Raw genomic sequence first — 12,158 nt, 5'->3', positions numbered from 1 at the left:
TGACCGTTACGGTCGCAGGTTCGAATCCTGCCTCGGGCATGGATGTGTGTGATGTCGTTAGGTTAGTTAGGTTTAAGTAGTTCTAAGTTCTAGGGGACTGATGACCTCAGAAGTTAAGTATCATAGTGCTCAGAGCCATTTGAACCATAGCTTCAATAGATTTTATTATTGAATGGAAACTTCGTATACGTTTTCGAAAATGAAACTTTGGGAAACACTTGTCAATAAACTTTACTGCAGAATGAAAACATCCTATGCGTTCTCGAAAATAACACTTTGGGAAACGCTTGTCAATACATTCTACTACTGAATGGAATCATCCTATGCGTTTTCGAAAATAAAACTTTGATAAATACTTGTCGTTCTCGCTTCCCACGCCCGGGATCCCGGGTTCGATTCCCGGCGGGGTCAGGGATTTTCTCTGCTTCGTGATGACTGGGTGTTGTGTGATGTCCTTAGTTAGGTTTAAGTATTTCTAAGTTCTAGGGGACTGATGACCATAGCTCTTAAGTCCCATAGTGCTCAGAGCCATTTGAACCATTTTTTTGAAACACTTGTCAATGAATTTTACTACTGGATGGAAACAAAATCGAAAAATAAAATTTTAGGTCACAGCTGCACACGTCGACACTTAATGAGATTAGGCGTGTGCTACGCACAGTGCTACTCTTTGCCGCAGAAGAGTCAATCCTGAAGTACACTGTTGGTGAGAGAAGCCGGCATTTCGACAGCAGACTGGAAGCACCTGTCGGGGCCCACGCAGGATCTGCGGTGTCGGAACGCCCCTGTGTCCGATCCGATCCGGCGTCCGCCCACCCCCGACCTTGGCAGTTGGCGGCTTATGGCGGACAGCTAATAGTGGATCCGGGTTCGCCGGGGCGCTGGCCGGAAAAACACAGAAATGCCCTCTGGCCGCTTCTCTCAGAGCTTAAGCGGGCCGCGGCACACCTCCTGCGTTCTACGGATGTGTGTGTCCACCAATCGAAAGCGATCATCCCCATCAGCGGAGGCAGTGCAGGGTCTTCACTACCATCGCCCCGTGTCAAGTTCTCCGACACACTAATAATACACACTTTAAAACCATTAAAACTGCACAGAAAATATTTTGGACAAGCTCACTCGAACACCCACTTATGGCCTGGGTTATTCGTGAGGGTACTTTGAGCATTCACACAGTCTGGTACTCTCATATAGTGCTATTACAGTTGTTTTCACTAGAGGCGGATTTTCGCTGATAGTTACTTGCGATTACGTTCTGTTGCGTTTTCACGCAGCAGGGTGAAAGATTCTGTGAGAGATTTTTCAGTCGTAGCTCGGTGCTTGAAGCAACAGATTGCGATGGAAGAGCGTCGCAGTACAACTGCATCTTTAATAACTATAGTGGTAAAGAAGAAACGTAAGCATCCATGTTCGGTAGGATAACGCAGTGGGTTGATTGGTGGCAAGATTTTGAAGTTTAAAGGTATCACGTTGTAAAGCCTTTGGCGGAAGATGCTGAACAATGTCCAAATTTTACGAGAATAATAACTATGGAGTTGGGAAAAAATTCCTTACAAATGGACACAAAATTACCAAGAATGACACTATTTTGTGAAAGTCCATTAAAGACTGTTTGTGATACTAAGATTTCTAACATCAGATACGTTTATTCTTTTTAACATTTAGAAAAGTAACAATTACGATGAAATAACAGAATACCAGATCTCATCTTGATACCCATACCTGTTCAAAATCCAAACAGAGTGGATGTGTATTTATTTGTAAGTTTTTACCTATATTGACTTAAGAAACCACTCGTAAATTCATAAACGTCTGTCCTTTAACATCCAATCTACTAATATAGCGATAATTTTCCGAGTTCGGAAACTATTACTTTCTGACATAACTTCAATTTTTCTGTATATTTATAAATTTAAGTTATTAAACTACTTTGTCTGATTGCTAAAATTGTAGATTATCTGGAAAATTTCCTCTGCGTCGGTGTTAAAAACTAAAGGCATTTAAGTAAACAAACTTTGCCTGTACAAACTACTTAAATGTCCAACATCGCCCTGAGTTCACTTCCTGGCAGCTTTCTTCATCACTTAATGCGCATCGCTGACATTCACTTTATCGTGCGTATCCAACGTGATTATAGTGTTATGTGTCCCCACAACGCCGCTACAAGTCTACGGAGCAGCCAGTTGTATTGTTTTTATGGCGCACTGGATAACTCGCTAGTCTTTTGTCCATATTTTGACATTGACGTATGAGCGAGCCTCTACGGTGATAATTTTATTCGTTTATTAATTATAAACAGATTTCTATGAATTTTTTAAAATTTCTTCGCTGCGTTGCATTGTTTAAGTCTAGGATTTGCAAAACAGGTTAACTCCTCTTGCTGTTCATGTAGGTGGTACAACGGGCGATTTATTCGCTTAGAAACATGCTACGAGCGTAAATTATAGTTCAGAACGTGCAATCGTCTGAGTACTTCCATTTAATGTTTACGTGAGAACGGAAAAATATATTACCAAGTTGTGGAAGCGTGAAAGCTGTGAAATATGGCACAAATCCTGGACTCTTTAAGGCTGCTCAGGACTCTCCGAGTACTCTCAGCCATCCAGACTCAATGCCCCTTCAGTTTTTCTTGTCTGAGACTTCGGCGAGCAGCTTTCGAGACTTGGAGGTTGCCGTTTACACGACAGGTCTACACTTGCACGGAGTGACTATCGCACATCTTACCTCCCTTTTGGACACTGCTTAAAAATTTTGCCTCTCCTGATAATGGAAACTTTTGTTGATTTACGACTGCACCAGATTCAGAAAAAGATATTTCTGTTTAATCTTATTTCTCTTGCTGTTTGTCGGTGAGTAGTAGAGTAATAATATAACAGATGGACTATTAAATGTAATGCAGACAAGATATTCTAGATTGAAAGTCTTTTTAATTTCAATAGAATTTTTGTTCCTAGGTACCGTACATGATCATGTTGTGCCTTGGAAAATGTTTTCATATTTGAAAAAACCTTAATTTTCCGGAGTGACTTTTGTAGTGTCAGTGAAAGACAGTAGCACGTAATAAGTGAATGTCATCTTAGAATGAAGTAAGATTATTAGGTTGACTGTCCGCCCCGATAGCTGAGTGGTCAGCGTGACGCATTGCCATCCTACGGGCCCGGGTTCGACTCCTTGCTGGGTCGGAGATTTTCTCCGCTCAGGGACTGGGTGTTGTGCTGTCATCATCATCATTACATCCCCATCCGGCGCGCAGGTCGCCCAGTGTGGCGTCGGATGTAATAAGACCTGCACCAAGGCGGCCGGACCTGATCTGCTTCCTGACCAATGACGCCAAACGCTCATTTCCATTTCCATTAGGCTGACTAGATCTGAAAGTCTCAAAGCGATCAGCGTACAACACTCTCCTCTACTTTATTATAAATTGACGTATGAAAAGGGTAAAGCTGCTATAACATTGTCTGCAAGGTCGTTTATATATGGCATGAATACCACGGACCTCAACATATTTCTTTCAGGCACACCTTAAGTTACTCCTACGTCTGGTTAGGTCTCTTCAAATAAAATAATATGTTGCGTCCTCTGTACCATGAAATCATCAGTCCAGTCACAAATTACGGTCTTACCCCATTCGATCGTACTTTCGATAATAAGTGTAGGTGTGGTACGAAGCCAGATGTTTTCCAAAATTCAAATGATACCTCATCTACCTCACTGTTTTCATCCACTACTTTCAGGATGTCATGTGTGTAATGTTCAAATTTAGAGTCACACGATCGTTGGTTTCATTAACCATGCTGCTTGGCACCGAGGAGGTCATTCTGTTCGGAGTACCTCATTGAGCTCAGAGTGTGTTCTAAGATTTTACAACACCCGGATCCCAGGACACTGGCTGGCATTATTGTGGATCACTTGTGCCATCCTTACTGTTGTTAAAGACTCATTATTGGGAATCTATGTAAAGGCAAGCTACTACGACTGTGGTAATACAATGTCTGAAGTATACATATATCGAATTTATTATGGAATTAATATGTACATATAAGCCACAAACAATCGGAACGGAATTATATAGTTTCTATCGTAACACGAGTAACAAAATAAAGCGTGTGCATTTCCTACAGGGAAAATGGTATAAAGATACTCAATACCACGTAGTTTTATTGCACTCTCAGTACTTTGACAAACCTCCGGTCTTCCTAAATATCTCAAAAACTGTCTGCGGGATTGATTTGGTTAATGTTTCTAGTTCTTGCAGTGAAATCGCCGCCAAGTATGCCATGCAAGTATTCCACAAAAGTTTTCCACGGGTTTCAAATCCGGGCTACTTGCAGGCCGTGGCAAGACAGCGGTACCTTTGTCTTTAAACCACTGTTTTGTTGTAACAGAAAAATGCACAGATGCATTATTCTGTTGAAATATTAGACTTTCACCTCCTAGGTCCTCATACATTCTAATCATTTCTGTCACTAGCATCTCAGTGTAGATGCTATGTTCATCCAGTCAACACGTGGTTTACCTTCAGCGCAGATGGCTGCCCACATCACAACACTTACACCACCAAAATTTGTGCTCATTGTTAACTGCTACTCATATTATACCAATTATACTGAAATCCGTCTGGCACATTTAAATTAAACGTCTTCTCGTAACTGAAGATAACTTTACACCATTCACTGCTCCATGTCATGTTTTTCGGTGAACTCCAGTCTGGCCCGTTTATGGCTGGATGTTAGACCAGTTTTCTGCAGTCGTTTCTTGAAAGCAAAGATGTTTGTCATACGACAAAATTCGTCTTAAACTTCTCCATGCTACTCGCTACCGTAAATGAACAACAAGTTGAGAAAATAACAGTTTGTGGCCCTTGCTTCGCGCATCAGTAACCGTTTCGATACTTCAGATAATTTCCTACTTTAACCATATTTTCCGTTTTGTCCATATCGTGTCCCCAATATAACAATACTATCGTTCACTATACCTGAACGGTTCAACGTTTAGGCGATTTGACGTATAGAAAGTTGCATTTCCTTGTGCGCACCGATTTTTGCTTTCTCATTACATGTTTTCCGCGTTGCATTGTCCCAATCGGGGTTTATGTATACCACACGCACTGTCACTAATGTATGTTTCCTAGCTGTAGCTAAGGCACGAATGTACACATTAACATCACACAGAGTCGACTGTCTTTATACCGACTTCCCCCTCACCCTCTCGAATTGTTGACATCCTGTTACGAGGGTTGTTCGATAAGTAGCGCCCAACGTTTTTTTTTAAAAAAACCCATTTATATACATAGACAAACATCCTTGTTCGTGCTTCATGTTTGATGTTTGTTCTGTGCGCGGGTGAAGTTTCGAATAGTTACGGCGGATGGCAGAGCCGCAGTACAGCGTCAAAATGGCGTCTACGTATGACTCACGTTACAAGCAGCGTGCTATTATTGAATTCATGTTCGCAGAAATAGAAACCGTGGTAATCATCCATAAACGTTTGGTGCTTTATATAGTGATGCTGCAGTTGTTAGGAATACGAAAGTTACAGCCTCAGGAAATGCAGAAACAGAGCTCCATGGTCAACCATGCTCACAGCGGACCACAAGACTCAAAGAAAGGCCATTTCACCTGAATTTCTGGAGCGTTTTCAGACCAACGCAGAGGCCTTTCTGTTACGGATCGTTACAAGGGACGAAAGCTCGGTGCACCACTTTGCGCCGGAAACAAAAAGGCAGTCTATGGAGTGGCATCATCCTCATTCACTATAAAAGAAGAAATTCAAGACAACTCCCTCTGCCGGACAAGTCATGATGAGCGTCTTCTGGGATTGTGATGGCGTCATTCTCGTGGATGTGATGCCTAGAGGGTCAACCATCAATTCAGACGTGTTCGATTGACAAGAATACAGCAGAAATCTTGCTCCAACACGATAATGCACGTCCATACAAGCCTGGGAACCCGGGAACACATCGCCAAATTGGGTTGGACATCACTGCCTCATCCACCCTACAATCCAGACCTGGCAACCTAGGACTTCCATCTCTTTGGGCGCTTAAAGATTCTCTAAGGGGAACACTCTTTGAAGATGAAGAGAGTGTCAGTCATGCAGTGAAAACATGGCTACGCTTATAGGACGAGAGCTACCTGCAGGGAATACTTGCTACTCCACAACGTTGTCGTACGGCCATAGAATGTGATGGTTACTGTGTAGAAAAATAGGACATGGAGAACACATGTTGATGTATATTGTCACCAAATTCTGACTCTTAACAATAAATATGTTCTAAATAAAATATAGGGCGTTAATTTTTGAACGACACATATACAGGGTGTTTTCAAAAATGACCGGTATATTTGAAACGGCAATAAAAACTAAACGAGCAGCGATAGAAATACACCGTTTGTTGCAATATGCTTGGGACAACAGTACATTTTCAGGCGGACAAACTTTCGAAATTACAGTAGTTACAATTTTCAACAACAGATGGCGCTGCAAGTGATGTGAAAGATATAGAAGACAACGCAGTCTGTGGGTGCGCCATTCTGTACGTCGTCTTTCTGCTGTAAGCGTGTGTTGTTCACAACGTGCAAGTGTGCTGTAGACAACGTGGTTTATTCCTTAGAACAGAGGATTTTTCTGGTGTTGGAATTCCACCGCCTAGAACACAGTGTTGTTGCAACAAGACGAAGTTTTCAACGGAGGTTTAATGTAACCAAAGGACCGAAAAGCGATACAATAAAGGATCTGTTTGAAAAATTTCAACGGACTGGGAACGTGACGGATGAACGTGCTGGAAACGTAGGGCGACCGCGTACGGCAACCACAGAGGGCAACGCGCAGCTAGTGCAGCAGGTGATCCAACAGCGGCCTCGGGTTTCCGTTCGCCGTGTTGCAGCTGCGGTCCAAATGACGCCACCATCCACGTATCGTCTCATGCGCCAGAGTTTACACCTCTATCCATACAAAATTCAAACGCGGCAACCCCTCAGCGCCGCTACCATTGCTGCACGAGAGACATTCGCTAACGATATAGTGCACAGGATTGATGACGGCGATATGCATGTGGGCAGCATTTGGTTTACTGACGAAGCTTATTTTTACCTGGACGGCTTCGTCAATAAACAGAACTGGCGCATATGGGGAACCGAAACGCCCCATGTTGCAGTCCCATCTACATCTACATCTACATCTACATCTACATCTATACTCCGCGAGCCACCTTACGGTGTGTGGCGGAGGGTACTTATTGTACCACTATCTGATCCCCCCTTCCCTGTTCCATTCACGAATTGTGCGTGGGAAGAACGACTGCTTGTAAGTCTCCGTATTTGCTCTAATTTCTCGGATCTTTTCGTTGTGATCATTACGCGAGATATATGTGGGCGGTAGTAATATGTTGCCCATCTCTTCCCGGAATGTGCTCTCTCGTAATTTCGATAATAAACCTCTCCGTATTGCGTAACGCCTTTCTTGAAGTGTCCGCCACTGGAGCTTGTTCAGCATCTCCGTAACGCTCTCGCGCTGACTAAATGTCCCCATGACGAATCGCGCTGCTTTTCGCTGGATCATGTCTATCTCTTCTATTAATCCAACCTGGTAAGGGTCCCATACTGATGAGCAATACTCAAGAATCGGACGAACAAGCGTTTTGTAAGCTACTTCTTTCGTCGATGAGTCACATCTTCTTAGAATTCTTCCTATGAATCTCAACCTGGCGCCTGCTTTTCCCACTATTTGTTTTATGTGATCATTCCACTTCAGATCGCTCCGGATAGTAACTCCTAAGTATTTTACGGTCGTTACCGCTTCCAATGATTTACCACCTATGGCATAATCGTACTGGAATGGATTTCTGCCCCTATGTATGCGCATTATATTACATTTATCTACGTTTAGGGAAAGCTGCCAGCTGTCGCACCATTCATTAATCCTCTGCAGGTCTTCCTGGAGTACGTACGAGTCTTCTGATGTTGCTACTTTCTTGTAGACAACCGTGTCATCTGCAAATAGCCTCACGGAGCTACTGATGTTGTCAACTAAGTCATTTATGTATATTGTAAACAATAAAGGTCCTATCACGCTTCCTTGCGGTACTCCCGAAATTACCTCTACATCTGCAGATTTTGAACCGTTAAGAATGACATGTTGTGTTCTTTCTTCTAGGAAATCCTGAATCCAATCACAAACCTGGTCCGATATTCCGTAAGCACGTATTTTTTTCACTAGACGTAAGTGCGGAACCGTATCAAATGCCTTCCTGAAGTCCAGGAATACGGCATCAATCTGCTCGCCAGTGTCTACGGCACTGTGAATTTCTTGGGCAAATAGGGCGAGCTGGGTTTCACATGATCTCTGTTTGCGGAATCCATGTTGGTTATGATGAAGGAGATTTGTATTATCTAAGAACGTCATAATACGAGAACACAAAACATGTTCCATTATTCTACAACAGATTGACGTAAGTGAAATAGGCCTATAATTATTCGCATCTGATTTATGACCCTTCTTGAAAATGGGAACGACCTGTGCTTTCTTCCAGTCGCTAGGTACTTTACGTTCTTCCAGAGATCTACGATAAATTGCTGATAGAAAGGGGGCAAGTTCTTTAGCATAATCACTGTAGAATCTTAAGGGTATCTCGTCTGGTCCGGATGCTTTTCCGCTACTAAGTGATAGCAGTTGTTTTTCAATTCCGATATCGTTTATTTCAATATTTTCCATTTTGGCGTCCGTGCGACGGCTGAAGTCAGGGACCGTGTTACGATTTTCCGCAGTGAAACAGTTTCGGAACACTGAATTCAGTATTTCTGCCTTTCTTCGGTCGTCCTCTGTTTCGGTGCCATCGTGGTCAACGAGTGACTGAATAGGGGATTTAGATCCGCTTACCGATTTTACATATGACCAAAACTTTTTAGGGTTCTTGTTTAGATTGTTTGCCAATGTTTTATGTTCGAATTCGTTGAATGCTTCTCTCATTGCTCTCTTTACGCTCTTTTTCGCTTCGTTCAGCTTTTCCTTATCAGCTATGATTCGACTACTCTTAAACCTATGGTGAAGCTTTCTTTGTTTCCGTAGTACCTTTCGTACATGATTGTTATACCACGGTGGATCTTTCCCCTCGCTTTGGACCTTAGTCGGTACGAACTTATCTAAGGCGTACTGGACGATGTTTCTGAATTTTTTCCATTTTTGTTCCACATCCTCTTCCTCAGAAATGAACGTTTGATGGTGGTCACTCAGATATTCTGCGATTTGTGCCCTATCACTCTTGTTAAGCAAATAGATTTTCCTTCCTTTCTTGGCATTTCTTATTACACTTGTAGTCATTGATGCAACCACTGACTTATGATCACTGATACCCTCTTCTACATTCACGGAGTCGAAAAGTTCCGGTCTATTTGTTGCTATGAGGTCTAAAACGTTAGCTTCACGAGTTGGTTCTCTAACTATCTGCTCGAAGTAATTCTCGGACAAGGCAGTCAGGATAATGTCACAAGAGTCTCTGTCCCTGGCTCCAGTTCTGATTGTGTGACTATCCCATTCTATACCTGGTAGATTGAAGTCTCCCCCTATTACAATAGTATGATCACGAAACTTCTTCACGACGTTCTGCAGGTTCTCTCTGAGGCGCTCAACTACTACGGTTGCTGATGCAGGTGGCCTATAGAAGCATCCGACTATCATATCTGACCCACCTTTGATACTTAACTTAACCCAGATTATTTCACATTCGCATTCGCTAATAACTTCACTGGATATTATTGAATTCTTTACTGCTATAAATACTCCTCCACCATTGGCGTTTATCCTATCCTTGCGGTATATATTCCATTCTGTGTCTAGGATTTCGTTACTGTTCACTTCCGGTTTTAACCAACTTTCCGTTCCTAATACTATATGCGCACTATTTCCTTCAATAAGAGATACTAATTCAGGAACCTTGCCCTGGATACTCCTGCAGTTTACCAATATTACGTTAACTTTTCCTGTTTTTGGTCTCTGAGGACGGACGTTCTTTATCAACGATGATAATGTTCTCTCTGGTAAGCCGTCAGGTATTTTATCGTTTCGCCCAAGGGGGGGTCCCTCTAACCTAAAAAACCCCCGTGTGCACGCCACACGTACTCTGCTACCCTAGTAGCTGCTTCCGGTGTGTAGTGCACGCCTGACCTGTCTAGGGGGGCCCTACAGTTCTCCACCCAATAACGGAGGTCGATGAATTTGCAACCATTATAGTCGCAGAGTCGTCTGAGCCTCTGGTTTAGACCCTCCACACGGCTCCAAACCAGAGGACCGCGATCGACTCTGGGCACTATGCTGCAGATATTAAGCTCAGCTTGCACTCCGCGTGCGATGCTGGTTGTCTTCACCAAATCAGCCAGCCGCCGGAAGGAACCAAGGATGGCCTCAGAACCCAAGCGGCAGGCGTCATTCGTTCCGACATGTGCTACTATCTGCAGCCGGTCACACCCAGTGCGTTCAATAGCTGCCGGAAGGGCCTCCTCCACATTACGGACGAGACCCCCCGGCAAGCACACCGAGTGCACACTGGCATTCTTCCCCGACCTACCCGCTATTTTCCTGAGGGGCTCCATAACCCGCCTAACGTTGGAGCTCCCTATAACTAATAGGCCCGCCCTCTGTGACTGTCGGGACCTTGCCGGAGAATCGGCCACTGGCCCAACAGGCGAGGCATCCTGTGGTGGCTCGGAAACGATGTCATCACCACTAGGAAGCACCCCGTACCTGTTGGAAAGGGGTAAGGCAGCCGCCACGCGGCCAGATCCCACCTTCGCCTTTCGGCCAGGCACGCGCGAGCCCACCACTGTCCGCCATTCACCCTGGAGTGATGGCTGACCGGTAAGATGCTCACTGCCGGAAGACGCAGCGACATCAGGGGTTCCATGTGATTCCAAGGCCACCGAAGTAGGCATAGGTCTCACCACAGTTGCCCCAACGCCACTACGAGCCGACGCCTGCGCCTCGAGCTCGATGAGCCTAACAGACAAAGCCTCCACCTGTCCCCGAAGAGTGGCCAATTCTCCTTGCGTCCGCTCACAACAACCACAGTCCCTACACATGACTATGTTTACCCTACTCTATACGGTGACAAATTCCCAAGATAATCTTCTGATGAGCTACTCTGATAATCAAGAAACACTCACTGAAATACGAGACGCGAAAACTACGCTAGGTTTTCCCAGAAAAACTATTTAAAAGCTAAGCGCAGCAAATAAGTACAAAAACACTGTTATTGAAATAAAAGGTTCTACCTAGTAAGCACTCGAACACGCAAGAAATTACAAAAATAAACTAGTAATTACACAGATAACTGAAAATAAGTCGCTGCTGTTTGTAAAATATGTAAGAAGCAAACGGTGTACTCGCCTTAGTAGTAGCAGGAGCTAGCGATGCGCTCTCGCTGACGGTCTAACTGACACTGAGCTGCTCTAACCAAACATACAAGCCTGCACGATACGAGAGTCGATACAACGGTCGATAGCAATGGCGGTACTGTACACTACACTGTTATTGAAATAAAAGGTTCTACCTAGTAAGCACTCGAACACGCAAGAAATTACAAAAATAAACTAGTAATTACACAGATAACTGAAAATAAGTCGCTGCTGTTTGTAAAATATGTAAGAAGCAAACGGTGTACTCGCCTTAGTAGTAGCAGGAGCTAGCGATGCGCTCTCGCTGACGGTCCCTGCATCCTCAAAAAGTACTGGTCTGGGCCGCCATTTCTTCCAAAGGAATCATTGGCCCATTTTTCAGATCCGAAACGATTACTGCATCACGCTATCTGGACATTCTTCTTGAATTTGTGGCGGTACACTCTGTCTTAGACGACACTGCGAACACCTCGTGGTTTATGCAAGATGGTGCCCGGCCACATCGCACGGCCGACGTCTTTAATTTCCTGAATGAATATTTCGATGATCGTGTGATTGCTTTGGGCTATCCGAAACATACAGGAGGCGGCGTGGATTGGCCTCCCTATTCGCCAGACATGAACCCCTGTGACTTCTTTCTGTGGGGACACTTGAAACACCAGGTGTACCGCCAGAATCCAGAAACAATTGAACAGCTGAAGCAGTACATCTCATCTGCATGTGAAGCCATTCCGCCAGACACGTTGTCAAAGGTTTCGGGTAATTTCATTC

The sequence above is a fragment of the Schistocerca nitens genome, chromosome 5, assembly GCF_023898315.1.
Source record: "Schistocerca nitens isolate TAMUIC-IGC-003100 chromosome 5, iqSchNite1.1, whole genome shotgun sequence".
Lineage (NCBI taxonomy): Eukaryota > Metazoa > Arthropoda > Insecta > Orthoptera > Acrididae > Schistocerca > Schistocerca nitens.
The sequence above is the reverse complement of the archived record's forward strand: the minus strand, read 5'-3'. Positions refer to the sequence as shown.